A 23,166-nucleotide genomic window follows, 5' to 3' on the forward strand; every position below is an offset into this window, starting at 1 on the left:
CGTTCATACTAGCTGAACCAATCATTGTTTTCTGTGTAGTGATATAACAGATCAAAACACGTGTTTTGTGACTGATGCTATTTTGATGTATGATATGATATGACATGGCATTTATAGTGCGCCTATACACAAGTGTTTCAAGGTGCAACGAGGCAAGGGAAGGGAAGGGGAACAGAGGGAAGATAGACAATGATCCTACTAGGCCAGGTGTCATTCAGATTGGGCAAGTGCATGGGTAGAGGGAAGGGGCAGTGCAGTACATAGGATAATAGAATAAATAAGTAAGGTAAGCCAACTGGTGGCAAATGCAAGGGTAAGTGCAGACATCAGGTGGCAAGTGCAAAGTTGATTGCAGACATCAGGTGTAAGTGCTGCTATTGGGACTGTAGGGATACAGAAACAGTCCCAAGTGCGGGGTTGCCAGGAAGACAGTGAAGGTGTGTGACTGGCGGGGGGAAAACCTGGGCCCGAGAAACAGAGGTTGGCCAGTTAACCAGTGCAGATTCAGTTTCAGCCTGGAAAAAGCAGAAGCAAAGAGAAATGTTTTGAGGTGCTTCCGGAACTGGAGACGATTCTCCTCAAGTTTCGGGGGGTGGGGGGGCTGTTCCAGAGGGAGGTGCCTGTGAAGAAAGAGTTATACCACCAACTTGTTGCTTGGAAAAGCGGCTGACCCTGAGGGAGTTGGAGGTGGATCGATGTAGCAGAATAAATTGGCTGCTGTGGTTGATGCTTCACTATTCAATATGCTGCTTTAGACTGACGGGATTTGTAGTCCAAAACAGCTGGTGAGCCATTGGTTGCAGACCCTTGACATCTCAGGAGAGGGTAAACAACGTGTATTTGCACTGAAGTAGTTATTACAGCCAACTGTGATCATTTTTGATTTCTCATTCAAAACACTACAACGGCTGAGAACATTTGCCAGTAGGTTTTCATTATTATTTGGCCTGCAGGTGGTATCGACTTGTACAAGGGCATGCATCCACTTCTGGCACTACTATGCTTCTGGTTTAAATCTTAAACACACATTGCTGTTGTGGAACGCTTGTTCATCCATATCTAAAGTGTCTGGCATCTTGTAATGAGCAATGTTGCTAGCAAAGATACATGTGTTATGCCTGTCTCTACTTTCTCAAATACAGCTATTTCATTTTGGTTTGATCCACATTGGGAACGCATGCTTATGATGTCTGTTTACCTCTGAAGTAGAACTCCAGTAGCACGACTGCCATTCTCTGTGGCAGACATAGGCCCAAGGGACTGATTATGAAATCTTTGCCTTGGTGCAAAAAATACAACAAAAAACAACACATTTAGCTCCAATTTTGCTAATTAGATAATACGGAATGGAACAAACAACTTTAACCCAAATCCATATTATACAAAAGTGTTTTTACGACAGTAAAATTGACAGACTGTTTTATTTACTATTTTTCCCATGAAAACAAGTAACAGTAACACAATGGGACAGTTAGCCATGCACTGTAGTGCCGTGGCAAGGACAGATAACAGAACCTTGGAGCTCAGGCAGATGACACAATAAGCATGCGCGAGGTCCATGCATGTACAGTAGAGAGCCTGGGAAGCAGATGTTCGCCACAGGAGAGGAATAAAGAAAGTTCAACCCATTGAAGTCTCCTGTCTTCATTACAGGCCTGGACTTGTTTTATGTATGTATGTGCCTGCATGTTCTCACTGTATTCTGTCCTCCATTGAGAATCAAAGTTACAAGAACCCAGAGGAACTGGACAATGGTGACGAGGATAGGATTCCTCCTTTTAAAGTAAGTAAATACAGAGGCCCTCATAGCAGCGCACACTACAGACAAGGTAGTGAATTGGCACCATAATTTGCTGACCGCCAACAAGACAGAAACCGAAGAACCAGGTAGTACTGCAGCTTTTCGCCGGCCTGGACCATTTGACATGGGTGACCAGCAAACCTTGGAGCCCCGATGGGAAAGATGGATCCGAAGATTCGAAAATGACTTGCATGCCCTCGATGAAAATGGGCCTGACAAGGTTACTATGCGGCTGCTGGTGGATCTGGTGGAAGCTGAAGTGGAATATTGCATACCTACCTTCCCACCTGAAGACGTCACAACATACCAAGACCTCAAAGAAGTGCTGAGTAACTACTTCCACCCACAATGTAACGCTGACCACAAGAGACACACGTTCAACGTGGCATGCCAAATTGTGGGTGAGTCCATGGATTCCTTCGCCACCCGCCTTTGCAAACTAGTGGCGCACTGTGAATTCCACAAGTTCAAGAATGAGGAAGCCATCAGACTGAGGATCATAGGAGAATGCTTGTCCTCATCATTAAAAAGCAGCTCTGTGAACCGTTTCCTGAAAGATCTCCATCACCCTCACCCTCTACAGATGGCACCCCACAGGATTACTTAATATGATGAACAGAATGACCCCAGCATCGGAGGGCAACATCATTTTACTGGTGGGTGATCACCAAGATAAATTCCTCATCGATACTGTCGCCACCCTAAACATCTTGTGTATATCGGAATATAACTGGATGGCATCTCCACCCCAGTTAAGGTCATCTGATCTCAGAGTTTTCCAGTGGGCCACGAGAGGTCCTGTGCAGAACCACAGGAAGTTGTCCACAACAATCCGTCAAGCTGAATTTCACGTACTGCAAGGGGAAGTCCCTGCAAGCAACCTACTAGGGCGCACCACTGCTCTTAAGATGGAAATTGCGGCTCTGTCCTGCACCATGCAAGCTTTCCCAACATTGTTCAAGGGCAGTGGATGCCTCAAGGGAGACCCTGTGATGCTTCACATTGATGACACCATAGAGCCCGTGGCTCAGAACCCAAGGAGAATAACAGTTCACTTGCAGCCCCTCATTGATGAAGAAATACAGTGCTTGCTGAAGCAAGGAATAATCAAATCGGTTGAGGGTCCAACGCCCTGGGTGTCCCCCATAGTGGCCGTACCCAAGGAGGATCGTCCGACAAGATACTCATATGTGTGGACATGCGACAAGCGAGCAAGGCCATGGGGTGAGAGCGGCATCCTGGAATGCACCTGGATGATATGATCAGCATACTGAACAGGGAAAAAGTGTTCTCGAAGCTTGACTTGAACAAAGGCTATCATCAGATCATGATAGACCAACAGTCCCAATATATCACTATGTACGTCACACCAATTGGGCTCTTCAGATACAAGAGACTCAGTTTTGGCATCTGCTCGGCAGCTGAAATATTTCAAAGGAGGGTGTGGAGTGTGATTTCGCATGTTAGCAACTGTTTCAACTAAAGTGATGATATCCTGGTGTTTGGGGCCACCATCACTCAGCACGATCAAGCACTCCCCAAGTATGCATGTGCACGGAAGAGAGTGTAGATGCCAGTCCAGTTGGTCTGGGGGCGATCCTGGCACAACACAACCCCGGGTGAGATTCCCCCAGAACAGTGATCGCCTATGCCAGCAAGAGCCTTTGGGAGGTAGAAAGAAGATATTTTGAACTTGAAATGGGGGGTCTGGCCATCGTATGGGCTTGTGAGAATTTTCAGATGTTTCTCCTCTGCAAGCCCTTCACGATTGTGATGGATCACCAAGCCCTAGTGATCATCTATGGAAGCTCTAAATGCAAGATGCCGCCACGGATGGAGAGATGGGGTTTGCCATTGTAGGATTTTGACTTCACAATTGTTCACAAGCCAGGGAAGGAATACAACTCAGCAGAGTTCATGTCACGGCATCCCCTCTCGGACACTTCCACCAACAACTCAATGGCAGAGGAGTATGTGAACTTCCTAATCCATCAAAGGCCCCCAAGAGCCATAACACCAACAATGATCCTGGAGCACACGGCACAGGATGCTCCGCTATTGCAAGTCCAGGACCTGATTAGGTCTGCAAGGTGAAAAGAAACAGACCTCACAAACAGACAGGTGGGTGATTGTGCTGTGACAGAACTTCCAGCCTTCAGGAAAGTAAGAGAGGAATTATCAGTATCTGCAGAAGGACTTGTAATGCGAGTACACAAAATAGTGATCCCCATGGATTTGCGTCATAGACCTAGCTCATGAAGGTCACCGGGGGGGGGGTGTCTATGAAGAGACAGGTGAGAGACACCATGTGGTTCCCAGGACTAGATCAGATGGTGTAACGCATGATTGGTGCCTGCCACCTGTGGCAGTGCACATCCAAGCCTAATAACCCGGAACCCCTAAAGATGTCCGACATGCCAGAACTCCCATGGACTCACCTGGCAATTGACCTCTTTGGCCTGTTCGGGGAGAGAGTACTGGCTGGTCATCATGGATGAGTATTCACGATTCCCTCTGAAAGACCAAAGAAATATCGAGGCTTAGTACCACAAAATGAAATACACCACTCAAAGATCGAAAGATACAAGTATCTTTATTTCTGTACAGATTTCAAAGCAAAACAGATAGCTATCTGACTCCCAACACCTCGCAGTGTGTACCAGCAGACACAGTGAGAGGTGAGAGAGCTGGACATCTTAATGCATGCTCTTTTATACATTATTCCAATCATTGTCCAGCCCCTCTCCAAACTAATAATTTACATGCTAGGGTTTGTGCCCAGTTCACATAACAAATATGACAATAATGTTTAACATATTTAACAAGTTTGCATGTCCATGAAAATTCAATGGTAACGTTGATACTCCAATTCACAGTAAGCCTTGTTTCAAGAATGAACATAATGCAGTTCTGCAAAAACACACAGTCTGAGTTTGTTCTACATTGTTTCATTGTTTATATTAGGATGAGGCTTGTGAGTGCAGTCAACACTTAGATTGCAGTTCATATGAGTCACAAGGTTTCTTTGCACTGAACAAACATTCTGCTCTCGGAAAACTTGATGTTGGAGTAGCTCAAAGGTAATTCGGCTTGGCTGTAGTTGAAAACACAGTCCACCATTTTAGGACACAAAGCAAGAGTTACAATCAAAATGGCAGTAAGTTCTTAAAATGGCTGTGAAGTTGATTCAAATCGGAGCATTTCAAATGCGGTTTTCTGTGCAATGAGAATGGGCTTAGGCCAATATTCATAATAATAAGGTATTATACGAATACAGTTTAACACCTCTAGTACACATGGTATCATCCACAGCTGCCAGCCCTGTTATACCAGTGTTAGAGAGCATCTTCTCCTCATGGGGCATTCTGGAAGTCCTCAAGTCGGACAACAGTCTGCCATTCAGCAGCCTGGAGTTCACAAAATGTGTGAAATACATGGGCATCCACCACAGAAAGATTACTCCCCTCTGGCCACAGGCAAATGGCACAGTGGAGTGTTTCATGGGCAGCCGTAGCAGAGTCCTCCAACAGAAGGAGCTACGTTCTCTGTCACTCAATCAAGCCCAGTGCAACATGTTGCGTGACTACAGGAACACTCCTCATGGCACAACTGGAAAGTGTCCCTCAGAGTTGTTATTCAGCAGGAGAATTAGAACCAGACATCCTTACCTGGCAAGTGATCCGAAAGAAGATGCGGAACAGGCCCGAGAGACAGACGCTTGCAAGAAGTGTGACATGAAGGTATATGCTGATAGCCAGAGACAAGCCAAGAGCACCAACCTGCAGATCGGAGACATGGTGCTCGCCTGTAGAAGGCAGGAATGGAAGCCAGTCTAGAGATTTGATCCAGACTACCTAACAGTATCCTGTGTCAATGGAACAATGGTGACTGCTCGATCTCCTACCAAGGTGGTCACTACAAATGTCTCCCAGTTCAAGCTGTAAAAGGAAGAGGGTAAAGAACATTATGAGAGAGACAACTTAGTGACCTCGGGTAATGAGCCAGTGAGAGAAGAGACTGAAGGAGAGCCAGAAGGATATCGGGCAAGGCTGGCCAGATGTATCAGAAGACCGGTACTTCTAATTGAAGAAGTGTAAAGGCAGAACTGTAAGTCACTTTGCTTTGCTCGACGGGAGGAGATGTAATGTCCTGGCATGGACACAGTTAATGGAGCCTTGGAGCTCCGACGGATGGGCCAATAAGCATTCCTGAGGTTCGTGGACAGCATGGGATGGAGAGGAATAAAGGAAGTTCAACCTACTGCAGGCTCCTGTCTTCATTACAGGCCTGGGCCTGTTGTATGTATTTGTGTAAGACTAATGGGGGAGATCCCAAAATCCATTCCTTATAAGGAGTGGATACCTACCTTGGTTTTGGGAAAGACAAATAGTTACTATAGAGAAAGGTAGGAGAACGGTTTTGGTCAACAGTTATACCCTATTACGACAAACTACATGCGTATTTCACAAAAATATATTTATTTTAATAATTTCAGCATAAAATGTCTCATAAAATGGAGAAAAATTCATTACATTCATCATCACACTCTAGAAATAGAATAGATTCTAACAAAGACAAAGCACATACATACAATAATTCTTAAAAAACAGATAAGCAGCAAATGTATATCTCTCATTGGTAAATAGATCGGTCTATAGGACAAATCCTATTAGGACACAGTTTTAGATCATTTACAATCTCTAGGTAATTATGAATAGTCTAGAATTAATACTGGTAGAGAGATCTCACTTTGAGATGCAAAAAAACATCTGATGATGTTCCAAACAGGAGATATGACAAAGCCACACGTGCAGGGCTGCCGTGCTACTTGGTATATATATAGTCCAGCACAAGAAAAAGGAGAAAGGAAGAGCAGCAAACTTGCCAATTCATTTCAAGCTGGAGCGGCTGGGGAGGAGTGCAGTGTAGCAGCAGCAGCATACAAGCGAGACAGCCAGTTCCAGCTAGGGAGAACTCGTGAACCACAGAAGGAGCTTTTTCATTTGAAGCACACTCTGCTCTAAATGACTGACAGGTGGATGCCCGCTGTGTGCATAGAGACTGAACATGTATAGTTTAGTTGCTTAATAAGAGATATAGGTTACCCATGTGTTTAACTAAACCACCACTTGTTCTATTACTTACACATTCAAACATGCTCTTCGCCTATGTGGCAATCTTGTTCATATGTGTGATGTTATGTTATGTTATGTTATGTTATGTTATGTTATGTTATGTTATGACTGCTTTTGCTTTAGCTTGTTTGATGAGAATTAGAACAATCCAAAGATAGGGGTTAACATGATAACCCCATTGTCAAGTGTATAATTTAGGGCAACTCGTCAGAGTGGTATCTCTTTGAGTCTAAGAACTTTACAATTCCTGACTGTATATGTTTAATCATGATGATAAGCACATGAACCTGGGCATACCTGTCGATAAGTGCTGAGAGACAGCAATAGAGTGAGTTTTGATATGAGTGACTAATGACCAGGGGTCTGTTTTCACAGCCTCAAGCGAGGTGGAAATAAGAGGCTCATAGTCATACCTAATCATAGGCAATCAAGAAAGGTTTGCTGGGAAGGATGAAGGGTCAGGGGAAGATAAAGTAAATAAGGAATGAGAAACTGCATTATCAACCCTCTCTACTGCGTTGTCACATCAATCTCTGACGGAAGAATCTTAAATTCAACATTGGGGTTACCAAAGAGAAAGGCGATGGTGCCAGCTGGTATCCATGACTACACACTCAAATGGCATCCATGTAGTAATCCCACTATACAGTAAATTACAACCCAATTCCTTTTTCCAGCTCACAGGTATGTATATAACAACAGGTTTGTTTGTTTGTTCATTATGTTTCATATTACACAAACAAACCTTTGTATCAATACATTTCACTGACTCACATTCACACAAAGAGCAGTTTGGCCAAATATATGGTTGTGATAGTTGGCATGTTGTGGTAGTGATTTATTTTAACGACAAGCAGTTTTAATTCTTCACCTTCTTGCAAAATGTGGTCTTCCCAGGTCCCATAGTGTACCAGTGGTTTAGCCTTTTCCCTTTGCGCCCAGGTAAGTGATCCCACACATGTGAGGTACCGTTTTGGTTGGGACACCTGTGCGAACGTAGGAAGGTAGTACATGTGCTGTTGCTGGTGTGCTTTGTTGTTTTCCTAGTGGTGAATGTCTTAAATTTGTGTTTTTTTCCCTACATTCCGGACTTTGTCAGGCCTTGTGGGCAATAAATTCTAGGGTGATTTGCGCAAGTCAGACCTATTTTGATTCCCTTTGGTGTCTTCTTTTCAGAAATGCAAGGGGTTCCCTGTTTACCTAGGTGGCTGTGACACACCAGGCCCAAATCTGTGGATTTTCCACAAGACCAAATATAGTAAAAATGTGGTCTTCAAAAGGCCCTTTGGTGTACCTGTGGTTTAGCCTTTTCCCTTTGTGCCCAAGTAAGTGCCTGTTTTCTTTGGGATACCAGTGAGTATGGGGAAAAGTAGGACATGTGTTGTTGCCAGCATGTTTCAATAGTTTCCTGGTGGCAAATGTCTGAACATTATATTTTTTTTCCTACATTTTAAACATCCCCATGCATTGTGGGTAATTAATTCTAGGGCAATGTTCACAACTCAGCCTTCTTTGGATTCCCAAGGTGTCTTCTTTTCAGTAATGTATGGGATTCCCTGTTTTCCTTGGTGGCTGCGACACCCCCTTACCAAATCGGTGTCTTCCCCAAAAGACCAAATACAGTAAAAATGTGGTCTTCCCAGGCCCTTTGGTGCACCAAAGGTTTAGCTTTTTCACTTTGCTCCCAGGTAAGTGCACTCACATATGTGAGGTATCATTTTCATCAGGACACCTGTGGGAATGTTGGAATGTATTACATTTGTGGTTGCCAGCGTGGTTTGGTGGTTTCCTGGTGGCACATGTCTGAAAAAGTGTTTTTTTCCCCTACATTTTGGACTTTGCCAGGCCTTGTGGGTAATATATTCTAGGGCGTTTCGCGCAAGTCAGATCTTGTTAGATTCCCACGGGTGTCTTCTTTTCAGAAATGTATAGGGTTTCCTGCTTTCCTTTGTGGCTGCGACATCCCAGTCCCAAATCTGTGGGTTGTCCACAAATCCAAATACATTAAAAATGTGGTCTTCCCAGGCCCTTTGGTATACCAGTGGTTTAGCCATTTCCCTTTGAGCTCAGGTAAGTGCACCAACACATGTGAGGTAACATTTCTGTTTGGATTCCAACTAGTGTTTTCTTTTATGAAATGCATGGTGTTCCCTGTTTTCCTTGTTGGCTGCGACACCCCAGGCCCAAATCTGTGAGTTGTCCACAAAGCCAAATCTAGTCTTGATCTGGTTTGGGATCAGAGATGCACATTTGATTGCAACCTCTGTCTGCAGTGACTTTGCTGTCAGAACAGCTGTCAAACAGGACACCTATTACCTCTGAAGATGGATTACCCATAGCATTTTATTATTAATATAAATCCTAAAATCCAGGGGTTGCACACCCTTAGCAGAAGGCACTCACTCAGAGTGTTCCATTTGGAAAAGCTGGACCAGTACATATTCCTCTGTCATACTGCTAAGTGCATAAACAGAGGGTGTGTTGTGTAACACAGCAAATCATCCTGCCCTAAATGCTACCTTCAACTGCTTGTTTTTTTGTGTGAGTGCACCCAACCAAACAATCTGACCAAGCACATATTCCTCCTCCATCCTGCTGCGCTGTGCTGAAGCAGTTGGAGTGTTGCGCCCCACAGCCAATGAATTTCCCACCACTACCTCCGATTACCACCATCTCCAATAATGCTTTCCTGCTTGTTTTGTGTGTTAGTGTGACGTTCAAACACGCTGGCCCTGTACACATTCCTCTTCTGTTCTACTGCTTAGTGCTCAGTCAGGTAGTGTTTTGCATCACACTGCAAGTGAACATGCCAGAATGCCCACTGCCTGTGATCACCACCTATAACAACCCTTCCAGCACCTACAATTCTTTCACAAAAACAATTAAATTGCTTGCGTTGTGTGTTCAAACAGGCTGGTCCTGATCATACTTCTGCTAAGAGCTCAAGTAGGTGGTATGTTGTATTAACAAACAACACGTTAAAACTCCCTCTGATCACCACCCCCTCTAACAATTTTTCCAGCATCCCCAATATGACAGAATGCCATCTGCTTGGGTGTCAAGACCCTATCCTCTTTGATTTGTATAGTAACATGATGTGGTTCATTCTGTTTCCAAACGGGAGGCCAGCTAAACCAACTCCTTTTATAAAACTCCCCATGCAAGTAGCAAAGTCCATCCATTGATCTTTGCTGCAGCAATCTCCTAACATCTACATTTCCTGAGCTTCTGTGGCACAGGGCAGGTTCATTGGCCACATGCACAAGCTTTTCATACTGAGGTAGCATTTTAACTTCTGCACCTCTGTTGTAAAATATATTAATTGTGTGCCTAATCAGTCCAGGTGCCGTGCAATCCATAAACATAATAATCCATACCTGGCAATGATAATGGCACATTATCTAATAGGAGTGCCTAATTATTAAAGCCACAGCAATTCACTATCATGCAATTGTCAAACCAGAGTCCCAATGATGTCAGGGCCATATTGATTCATGGCTTGCCTTGCTTCCTCTACTCAACCCAATGAGGGAATAGCCTTGATGCTGCCTCTATTGATTCACAGGGAGGGAGGATAACACCCCCCTACACTCCCAGAACACACAAAAGGATATATCCTGGGACTCAGTGCTTCGAAGTGAGCAGTAACATAACAAAGCCAGCCTCACACCCTGGTGCTGCACACAAGAGGGCATTTGACGTTAGAAGGCATGGCAATAGAGTAGAGTTAGAGGAGCCAAAGATGGAAGGCAGCGGAAGGTAGTCCTGAGTATGGGTCCCACAATCTTCGTTTTCTGTGGGGGCTTCTCTTCCTTCTTGTTCCCTCTACTTCCTGTAGTACAAGGCAATCTGGGTATAATGTCAGAAGGCAAGGATCACTTTTGCAACAACAGGGATTGGACCCTTTACAATGAGCTGGTTTTGGGCCAATCCCCGGTGATTTTTTGCCTGTATAAGGAAAGGGTCTCCCAATCCTTCATCGATTCTACTTTAGACATCAGGAAGAAGAAGAATGCACCTTTGAACCTCTGTAGGGAGGGCATTCCATTGCAGAGTCCTCTGCCATAGAAGGGAGGATAGAAGACATCACAGACAGAGGGGAATTCTGCTTCCTAACGGTCCACAGGGGACATTTTGGGTGAACTATGCAGTACCTAGAGACGGGGGGATAGCTCAGAGGCAGCGCGTTCGTCTTGGATGCAAAACACTGCTGAGCAACACAGGTTCAAATCCCAATCCTGCGCTTATCTCTGGTACTAAGGTATTATAAATGAACTATTATTATTATTCAAAATACATCCAAAGGTATGATATATTTTTCCTTCTGGGCAAACCTGCAGTGAGGCACCACCAGCCATCTGAACGGTATCCAGTGATAATAGATAATACAATTAAAGAGAATGCTATAACACAGAGAAAAAACAAACCTTTTTATAAAACGTTTGGGTATGGTTTAAGCATATAGAGAAACGGGGGGTTAGTGAGGGGAACCCCCCCAAAAAATTTAACATTTCGATATGTTTTCATTGTTATTGTTTTCGCTGAAAAAGAATTCCCTTTTATGTATTCTCTGTAATCACATAGAACCATCTGAACAACATCAGTTTCTTTCGTTATTACCATTGACCCACATTCCAAATTCCAACTCCTACGATGGGATGGATGGAATATGGAATGTGGAATGTGGTAATGTGACACGTTTACACCACACATCACATCACATTTCCTTCGCTGCAGAATTTGCAGAGCAACAAATAACATGCTTAAAATTAAACACCTAATATATAACACTCATTAAGTGTGTGTAAAATAAGAAAATATTTGTAACAACTACAAAACCTCTGACTACTATAAAGAAAATTCAATTCAATGCATAATATAATCCTTGTACCATACAGGTGGATACATCACTGTTCTCCTCATACACTGCGTGCTCCCCTCAACAACACCGTTACTCATAACATCACTCCCTTGCACCTGGACACTTTCAGGACCGGCACTTAGACACTTCCCAGAACAACGCCTGCCACACATCAACTCCATCCACCACCTCATCCCATTTGGCAGTCGATGTGATAGCCTGATACACACTCTGTTTCCTCCACCCAGTCATTCAATTATAACAACACTTGCTCACCATATCCAGATTCTAGATAGAGCCACAGCATTCTGGTACACCTCCTTGACTTTTATTACAACAGAGAATTTGGACAACCCTTTGCTTCATTCATGCCCCCTCTTGATTCTCAGCCAATCTCCTCTTTCTAAACATTCTACATTATCATCCCTTCTCTTCATATACTTCACTTGAATTCACTCTCCCACTTGTTCGTGGTTCATCAAACCACCTCCACTCATCTCATTAACCCAAGAAGGTTCATATTGGGTTCTCAGCCTGACATGGGTTTGTAAGGCAACACTCCAGTGACGCTGTTCACATGTATCCAAATACTCCTCATTCATCCTCGCACTGCAGCCTTGACATCATTACTATTTATGATTGCTTGTTCCATTGTCTCCACCAACAGTTATATATATTATACCCCCACTAAACTGTTGGATTCGAGGATGATAAAACGCAGTATACTTCCACTTAATCCAACCTCTTCTGCAAATGTACTAGCCTACTTCCATTTGAACTGTTCCCTGTTGTCACTAGCAACAACCTCTGGATAACCTTCCCTTCTGCTCACCTGTTCTAAGAACTTTACTACCTCACTTGACCCTGGATATCTCACAAACTTCACTTCTGTCCAATTATTAAAATAGTCCACCAGGGCTAGCATAAACCTCAAATCTGGCTTCAAAAAATGGTATGGCCCCAACAAATCAATCCCTATTTTCTTCCAGCTTCCAACAGGAATCGTGACTGGTTTGACCTCTGATGACCTCACCTTACAGCTTTTATAAGAGTTCTGATACACCCAACAATCCCTTACACTCCTCTCAATATTCACATCCACACTGGGCCACCCGTTGCTTAGTTCCTGTTGATGAAAGTGGGCAACTCTGTCTCACCCCCTAGGTGCTTTAGAGTGAGGCAAGATGCATGCAAAGCACTATGATGGGCCAGGGGGCAGGGGGATGGTGAGTAGAGAAACCACCCAATTTAACAGGACCCCACTCTGATATAATCAAATATAGTCTATCCACATAGTACACATAAGGCTTCAGCAGCATTGCTATTTTCCATAGATATTAGTAACCATAGGTAGAAGGGCAGGCCTGCAAAGTAAATGCAGAATTTAATGCACTAGACGTAAAAGTGAAAGACAAGCAAAATGTCCAGGCATGCCTGAGCTCCCATGTGGACAGCCCACAACCCTGACCACCACTAAATGCCTCTTCATTGTTCTAACAGTGTTGCAAATATGTTCGAGAGGAATGTGCCCTACAAGGTAACAATCACAGACATTCATCTGGTGTGCATGTTATATCACACTGGCCAAAGCATGTCCCGACCCATCCCCAGGTGGCCACGAATTGTAGCCCATATTATTGACTAAAACTTAAGACCTGTGAATTCCATGGCAGCAGATGCCCTTTGACCACCAACCCCCAAGTAACCAGTCCTGAGTTGTTAAAAGAGGATGGACAGGGCATATTGTTGATTCGACAAACAACTGATAGGTATTTTGAAGTGCTTGGAGAGATAAATTATAGTTCAAAATAAGGGTGGAGACCTTGGAGCAGGATGGTGTGGAAGGGAGTGTGTGAAATATGTGTGTGAACGTTAGAGTGCCCAAGACACTCCTTTGTGTCTATCTTAAGGCCTACCAAGTGCACAGTATTAGTTCTAAAATATTCATATGGTAGGAGTATAAGTTATTTGTTTTCTGACCTTTGATGCGAGAAGAATATCAGGCTCACAGCACCCACATGATGGAAGAGGGACAGACTGGGCTGGTATGATTTAGACCGGCATCCCTTATGGGTAAAGGTGGACAATGTATTGGGTCCATTCAATCAGCCGTGCAGGTTTTTACTGTATGTTGTTGTGTCATTACGGTGCTGTATACCTTCAAAAATTTCGGCTTGTACCAGTCTTTGCAAGAACTTTCTTAGCAGCAGAATTCTTTGCTGTCACTCTCATCTGCATTTGAGTTTAAAAACATGTTATCCTTACAAGATTGACTTGGGCCTTTCTTCCCTAGTGGCTTGTATTTTCTCTGGTGCGAGCATTCAGGGACTTGAGTTCTCTGATGTGGGAGCGCTATTATGTTGGTCCACCTTACCCTCAGCCGAACTAATTTATTTCCTCTCAACAAAAACCCATTTCTACGGAAAGTTATTCTTTGACCTCCCAAAAAGCAACTAGATCTTCCTTAACTTGTTCCTTAGGTGGCCAACCCAATGAAACATATTCCATCCCCTCATTCAACAACACATCCTCTCCAGCCTGTTCTTCCCACCTTTCCCCCAAAAGCAATGCTACATCATCATCCTGAAACACTTGACAAGAAATATGCCACCTTATTTCTAGACCCTGGAACATACCTTACTTTATTATTGTAGTCCTACATCTCACTAATTGAGGTGTAGCTCTTTAAATTCCCTTAACCATCAATACCTCCACCAAAGGCTTGTGGCCAGTGTTTATCACAAAACGATTTCCCCAAGCATGCTTACTAAACTTATTTACTCCCCATACAAACACATCAACATTTCTTTCTCTTTGACTGAATACCTAATTTCAGCCTCAGTCAATCTCCTGGACGCATAACATATTGTTACTGTACCCCTTCTAATCGCTGTGATAACACAGCTCCCAATCCTCGCCCACTGGAATTCATTGTAACTCCGGTAGGTCGACCAAGAACAACACCAACCAAATTAGCCTCCGCACACACACCATGCTTAGTCATCACGATGGCACTCTCACATTCAGATAACCACTCAAAATCACTGCCTTTTTCATTAGCTTCCTCAGTAGTTCTTGATGGTCACATCATTCGTAAGGACACTTTTATACTATTCAGCCAACCCCAAAAATGATCTAAACTCATCCTTTTTATTCAGACTAGACACATCCCTAATGGTCGTTACAGCACCATTTTAAGGCTTGTAACTTTGTGCACTGACTATATGGACTGTCAATCTGCATTTTTTTTATTTTATAGTTAGTTAGCAAAGGATAATCCATTCATCAATTTCTTGCATTTATTATAAAATCTGTCTAGCAATATAGTTGGTCTGAGCTATCATGGATCAACATATGCTGAGAGCCATGCAGAAAGATGCAATTAGATACACTTGTTATTTTGTAAAGTGCACATTGTAGTTTTCAAAGCACTAATTGTGGTCAGTTTTTGGCCATTATGAGTCAGGCTTTTGCTGAGCACGAAAGGAAATGGTTTCATGCAGATGAACACAGTGTAGTGATATTTTCATAATAACTTGTCTCTTGGCAGACTGTCAGCTATCTTTTAGCTGTGAAAATAGCCTTGACTGAGGTTTCTGTTCGGCAGAGTCCTTCTGTCTTGTGCGAGAGAAGGACTGTTAGCACAATATGCCTTGCTGTTCTTAGAATATAATAGAACATGTCATCCTGTTCCAGTACAGTTCATGTTATGTTGAAATGAATGCACATAAGCGAAATGCTGCTTCCATGACCTGCTTTCTACACATGTACTATGTGTCAATGCCATTATGCCACTGTGTATAAAACAGTGGTGTTCTGTTCAGTAGAGTATGAGCTAGGGAGAAGGAGGGGGCTGGTGAAGCTCTCAGTACGAGGGTGTGCTTGGAGGGCTGGTATTGCTGAACCTCTCACAGCTAGAGAGTGCTGGGGGCTTGGCTTGTTAGTGACCAGTTACTGCTGCCAGGCATAATATACATGGATTTCTTTGAATAGCCATTTCTGTGTCTTTGTGATCTTATCTTTGTTTCCTAGTATAATATTTTTAGATTCACAAATGGTACCCGAATAGGGACCCTTTCAAAGGATGATCGAGGACGGTATTTGGACCAGATCACTGCCAAGTGGTGCAAAGTTCTTTGCCATTGCTAGTCTTAAATTCCTAATCCAAGATCATCTCTGGCAAGGGTTTGAACTGAGTTTCACCCGTTATGCTAATTTGCTTTTTTCAAATGAAGATCACTGAGCACAGAAAACGAGTCGAGTTTGATGGGAGATAACGTTGACTCTATTTGCTATTACGTGAGCTTGCTTGAAACATGGATGCATATAATTTGCCTGCTAAAGAAACTTTTTTTTAAAGATGCCTGATGTTAGAAAAATTCACACATGTTGTGAATATTTGTTTGTTGAGAAAAAAAACCACAGGGATAGAGAATGAAATAATATTGATTCTGTACCTTAGTGAACTAAGATCAATCCTGGTGAGATTGAGGAGTATGTTGGAAAACTGGGATTTGGTCCCAAAATCAGTGCACCAGTTAGTTCAAAAGAATGAGGAGATTGGGGTTACCCAGGAAAAGGAGTTACCTAGGGCAGACTCAGTTGTGATAGATACAAGGTCTCAAAAGGTTCCAGTGACAACACACTAGTTCCAGATATTGCCTTGTCCGGGCAACATAATGTTTCTGTAGGGTTTGCATGTACACCAGAAATGTACCCAGTGTCACAGCCAGTAACCATTACTGTTGGTCCTTTTACAGATAAATGCCATTGCTTGCTGACATTCAATTGTGGAGAGGACCTATTGGAATTGTATGTGTTGAGAGAATTGTATACAATGATTCATTGCAGCTCTGATACTTAACAATGTCCCAAGAGAGAAATGTTTCCACACCGTATTTAGCATTGCCTTATGATCTGGCGAGGAAAGGTGTAATTGAGGAAATATCTGACAGCATTCGCAACAGCTCCATTTTGCCAGTTTTTACAAAGGGTGACAATGGTTTGCCCTACCATTTTGCAATTTATTTAAAGGACAAACTTACCATGAACATTGACTATGCTCAGGGAATGTACTTTTCTGTGATTGATGCATTGACCTTTGCTAGAATACCAAGAGGATATACTGAGATTACTAGCCTTTACAGCAGAGCGCTTAGAGTACAGGTTGATAGATTACAGTTGCCACAATGCTGTACATTGTTACAAGTTATAGCAGACTGTTGTGAAGTATGCCAGAAGGGCAGTATTAGTTTAATGTAGGATCTTGCAAATGCAGGTCAAAAAGTTTCTTTGATACAGTACCAGTCTTGTCAACATGACGACACCTATGTAGGGTACCTCTTGCTGAAGGACGGTAGGATCATTGTTCCAGAGAGAGTACATGTTGCATCACTATTGCCATGGGACACTTATTGTCAGAATGCTTTTGCCACAGTAAAAACAGTATTATGTTATGCTCCAATCTTGGAGATATCGAATTATGTAAACAGGTTTGTTGTGCTTGTATATGTAAACGATGGATATGCTTTGGCAGTAGAAGTCCAGAAACACGGTGGGAAAGATAGTCCATGGGGATACTTTTTCTTCATACCGGTTCCTGTTGCTTTTGTGCAGCTAAATGTCTTAGAGCACGAGATACAGCAGTTGCATCAATCAAAGAAAGTGAAGGCATGGTGATGGGTCATTGCTTAACCATGGTGCCTCACCCAGTTCATGTGTTAATTACAGACAGATGTCACATCTGCTCGAATTATGAACTTACTCAGTTCACAGCACACATTAGGATCACAAGATGTAACCTATTGAACATAGCTGAGTTGCTACTTGTCACAGAGCTAAATGATGGGAATGAGGATGACTATGATAGTATGTACACAACTGAACAAGAGAGCAAAGGGGGAATAGATTTGTTTGACACACCTTTGTCAGTTCCTGAATGAGCACACATTGATTTGGAATGGCCTGACACTGAGATCCTAGCATTGCTGTCTCTGACAGACTAGAACAGGTCTCACTTTGTATGAAATTGTAAAGGGCAGTGTGTATGCAGTGTAATGCAGGAATTAATGGCTTTGCCTTGTTTGAAAACAGTTTCACAATATGCCACGACTGATACTGCACTCTTTTTTGGTTTCTTGAAATGCATCTGATGCGGGAAGACTGGCCTACTGATGCAGACTTGCCTACTGATACAGAACTGGCCTAACATCTGAACATCATTGCCAAGTGATGTTGCTGAGTACAGCAGATATGTGGAATGTGTAATGCCTCAGAGTCCAAGCATGATAACTGCTTCACCTGAGAAGTACACCGAATGAAGCTGTTGGCTTGAATCCCAGAGTGCCAGGCTGCCTCGAGAAACTGCTTGAAACTTCAAGACGTTTTTCCCTTTTGTGTTTCAAAATGGAAATTTTTATCATACATCCATTATCCAAGCTGTTTGCATGGATGGCAAGAAAGACATTTGGATCCAAGCTGCACATTTGAAATATTTACCTTTGCCTCAGCACATGAAAAATGAGTAGAGGGAGGGATTAAGGGACCGGGAAATATGTACCAGTTGTGTTTTCACAGAGAGAAAAATACTGATCCAGGTCTTGAGCAACATGAAGGTCCGTTGAGATTTGAATATTTCTGAATTTGTTCAAAGATCACTCTGTGCCAGGAGTGCCGCGATACAATCTGTACCAAGGACAAACCTTTTGGAGTAGGAAAAGCTAGGAAAGTGTTGCAGCAATTGTAATTTGTGCAGCACCCACAAAAAAACCAACACTTGTTATGTCCATTCCGCCCAAAGATGCTTGGAAGTGGGGTGGGAGGGCAGGGAAGAGAAGATTTGAATTGAGGAAAGACATGTGGTCAAGTGCCACCCATGGATGAAATTCTAGAGCCTATATCAGTGAGGTTTCTTAATCGAAACTTCTAAAGTGAACTATGCTCATGTGAGGAGATAGACACGTTTTGCCACAGAAATGATCAGGTCCAGGAAACCAATGGTCAGACACAAAATATGTGATGCTTGGTCTGCGAATGACCCTGGAAATGCTAATAATAACAATCTCTTAGGTACAAGAGAATGAACATCATCTCAGAAAACTATTGCCCACACCCATCTCACCTGCTACGCATGCAATGCTATGATATCCTATATTATGCTTTCTACGCATGTAATATGTGTCAGTGCCAATATGCCACTATGTATAAAACAGTGGTTTTCTGTTCAGTACAGTGCAAGCTAGGGAGAGGGAGGGGGCTGGTGAAGCTCTCAGTACGAGGGCATGCTGGGAGGGCTGGAATTGCTGAAGCTCTCACAGCTAGAGAGTGCTGGGGGCTTGGCTTGTTAGTGACTAATGACTGCTGCCATGCATAATAAACATGTAATAAACATGTATTCATTTGAATATCAATTTCCATGTCTTTGCGATCTTATGTTTTTCCCCTAGTATAATCATTTTAGATTCACAGGCCTAGATACTCTACTTGATTGTTCCTGTATTTGGACTTGCCATCTTCAATCTTCAAACTTCTCTCTTGCTATCTGTCTAAAACCAAACTGCGCCTTTTGTCATGTTCCTCCTTCCCCTTATCATACAGTAAAATCTCATCCTGATACGCCAACGTCCTCTTTACACCTTTCAACAGTGTCGTCATGATCCTTTGGAACGCTGCCGCCACAGAAGCAAGGCCATGTGGGATTCTACAATACCAGAGCATTCCTATCAGGGAGATCAATGCAGTGAGGTCTTGGCAATCCTCAGTCAATGTGATCTGATGATACGTGGACGAGAGTTTCAATGTAGTGAGCATGTCAGCACCTTGCATGAAGTTTAGCATTTCCGATATTATAGGAAGCGGATACCTGCCTACTCTGATGTTCCTATTCAGGTCACACAGATTTACACATATGTACACCTTCCCCTTTTTTGTTTGTTTTATACAACAATAGGTCTGATTCACTCCACTGATTCAATGCACTTGATAACTCTTTCTTTCTTCAACCTGAATATGTCTTCTTCCACTTGTTCCCTCAAAGCGATTGGTATGGACCTATGCTTATGTAAAACTGGCATCCCTGGGTTTCAGCACAAATCTGTGGGGAACCCCTTCAGTTTCTCCATACTTCTTTCCTGTCCACCCGCAACAGCTTTCTGTTGATCTCCTATGCTTGCATTTATGCTCAATACTAGTTCTGTCAAGCATGGATCTATTCTAATTTTCAAAGCAGCCTGATCCTTCCAAACTAACACATTCACTCCCTTTTTAGCCACATATATTTTAATTTCGTATATCCTGTTCTTGAACTTGACCGTGGCAGTGAACCATATTCTTTTAGCATATTGAATCACTCAAATCCTCCTGGATTCTTTATTTCTGACTTATTAAACATTGCTTTCAAACCTTTGTCTCCTAATCCTTTCCATTTCTTATGAGTTATGATGGAATACTGACAGCAACTGTTGAACATGACTTTGACCTTCCATTTATCTTCCATTGTCTCACAACAGGGGCATTTTAGTTGATTCTTTCTGTTTCTTGTTTCTTGGACCTTCACCATCAACAAGCATTCTTCCTCAGACTCCTCTTGCACTGCTGACACTGTCTTTGTTTCGACACTCAACAGCAAAATGCCCTCTTCTTCTGCAAAGTATACATATTTGGTTCAGGGCAGGACAATGTTTCGAGCTTGCAAAATGTCTGATTTGTCCACATCTGTATAACCAGTTCCGACCACATTCCTCTGTTTGCCTTCTCATAAAAAGCAGTTTCCTATTCACATCCTAGGTATGCTCGCCTTTAGTTGCCTCCTTATCCTTCCCATCACCCTTCTTGTGTACATTCAAATGTTGGGAGCTATTCTCAGTATTGTTTGCTTCACCCTTACTTTGGATTGCTTCCTTTTGCTTCTCCTTTATCTCCTACTAACATAATTGAGTATATTCTATCTTCTTTACTATTCCAATTGTTTCTTGTAACAAGGAATCCTTCCACATCCTCAGCCATATCTGCATGACTGAATTATTGGTGTTAATACATATTTGGTCCCTTATTAGATCCTCTGTGGTGATGCCATTGCCAAACCTTCACTTCAGCAATAGCGTTTTCATAGAGGATACATATTCCTTACATTTCTCTCCATCCATTTATGCACAGGAACAAAAGTTGAGTCTGTTGATTGTCACATTTGTGTCAGGAATATAATGTTTGTTCAGCTGGCTGATTGTCCTTCATGTTCATTCATGCCACCAGCCTCATTTTTATTTTTATTTTGCATATGTTCAAAGTTTGAACTTTTACACATCCACAATACATTGTTATAAAATTCATAAAGCACTGATTAATATTTCAATATTAGTACAATAAACAATGTTACTAAAATAAACAGAAAACTATTCTGTTAATATGCATTAATTAATGAATCCATAATCAATAAAAAAAGAGAATATCATTTACAAAATGACTTTTCGATATTTCATAGTGAGGCCAAGCTCATCCAACATTTTAATCACCTCTGCAGCCACCAGCCTCATTTTGAGTAACTCCATCTATTTGCGCTGACCTTCAGGTTCCAAAGCATGCAATAGTAATGAACTTTTCTTTTGTACATTCAGAACATCATGTCTATTGTGCAAATGTAGATTTTCCAGTGTACTTTCCATTCTGGCCAGGGGATGGGCGGTAAAACAGGAGTGGCCAGAAAGTTTGTGGGTGGATGTATTTTGATGGACTGATTCATTAAGGAGACTATCTGCAGTATGCTCTATTGCACTTTAGCGAAATGCTTTTTGCTCTGGCAAGTATCCATACTACTCTTTATTCCTTCCTCGCCACTCACTTTATATTGTGATCCCTTATGTACTATAATGTGATTAATCACTGTTTCCGATGTAACACACTCAGAGTGTTTCTCTGTGTTGTTTATGAATTGGGAAAGTGATCCAAAATGCCCACCGCACATTAGAAATATGGCGTAAGGTCCTTTTCTCTAACAAAACTGACGCATACGTGTGTCTCTGCTTTGCTATCCCCTGTGGTGCCGGGGATCGCTTCACTTTGTTTTCCACTCACTGGCCAAACTGCGGTGAGGATTCAGATGCTTGCTGTCTTCCAGCCATGTCCTCCGTTAGAGGCTGCTTCAATGCTGCATGAACCCACGGCACACATACTGGCTCTTCACACTCGCTCATGCACTCGTCGCCAAAATATGGAGTATCCGGAAAACAAAATATGAGAAACGGTCTGGGTACATAGTAGTGTTTATTTTGTCATTCTGGATATGACTGCGGCAGGGCACTGCCAGCCGTCTAAACAACACCAGCACCTATCATTATTACTGTTTGACCCACATTCCTCATTCACACTCCTGGGATGGGTGGAATGTGGAATGTGGGAATGTGACACATAAAAAACACATACTACTGCTGGACTAAGGTCCTCGACTGCTGGCTATACTGGAACCAGGACCCTGTCAATTATGGTGAAGGAACACATGTAAATGCCAGCCTAGCTCCCTGGATCAAGAGCACATCAGAAGGATTGGCCTTGTACCAGAGCCCCTTAATTGGGACTCACTGACCCCGGAAGCTCTAGTGCAGCCCGAATCCTGACTGCTTTTGGCACTCTAAGAAGATTTCAGACTGCTTGCTGCAACTCAAGCCACACAAATGCCAGTTCAACTCATTGACAAGCACCCATTTGAACAACCCAAGCCGGAACCCTGAACTCTGAGGGAGTACTAAATTCAAGCACCAACCCGACATGCTAGAACACAGCAAGCTTGTCATTGTGAATGCCCACCTGACCCAGCAGAAGTAATTGTCTCAGAATTGACTTGACTGCTATTGAAACCACTGGAAGACACGCTTTCTCTATCTCGAACACCACCTTCACCCTTCAGGATGCTGCCCCATTGAACCCACTCTACACTGACCACCTGTGTGATCACATCAACTCAATCTGATCTTCTAACAGGTATAGATACTCAAAAATAAAAACTTGATTTGCTGTTTAAATAACACATGACTCAGAATTGACAGTTCGATAATATGCAGAAAATAATTCTATTGTTTGATCATCAAATTGTTCCAAATTATTATCTAATAGGACATACATTTTTGCTATCTCACACAATAATTTCTAAATAGTTTTCACTCAAACTGACAAGTTTTTCCACATGTATAGTGGGTGATATGAGCAAACAGCACCATGGACAAGGCTTTGGACATTTTTGAAGATTTTCATTTAGAAATATATGAAAATTAGTAACATGAAGATGTTTTTATTTTTGAAAGTCAAAATGCCTTGATGTATTACATTGTCACGCAAATATGCGATCATAGAATTGACATATTTTGTTTTGATTATCCATA

The sequence above is a fragment of the Ambystoma mexicanum genome, chromosome 2q (assembly GCF_040938575.1).
Source record: "Ambystoma mexicanum isolate Mex_15411 chromosome 2q, UKY_AmexF1_1, whole genome shotgun sequence".
NCBI lineage: Eukaryota > Metazoa > Chordata > Amphibia > Caudata > Ambystomatidae > Ambystoma > Ambystoma mexicanum.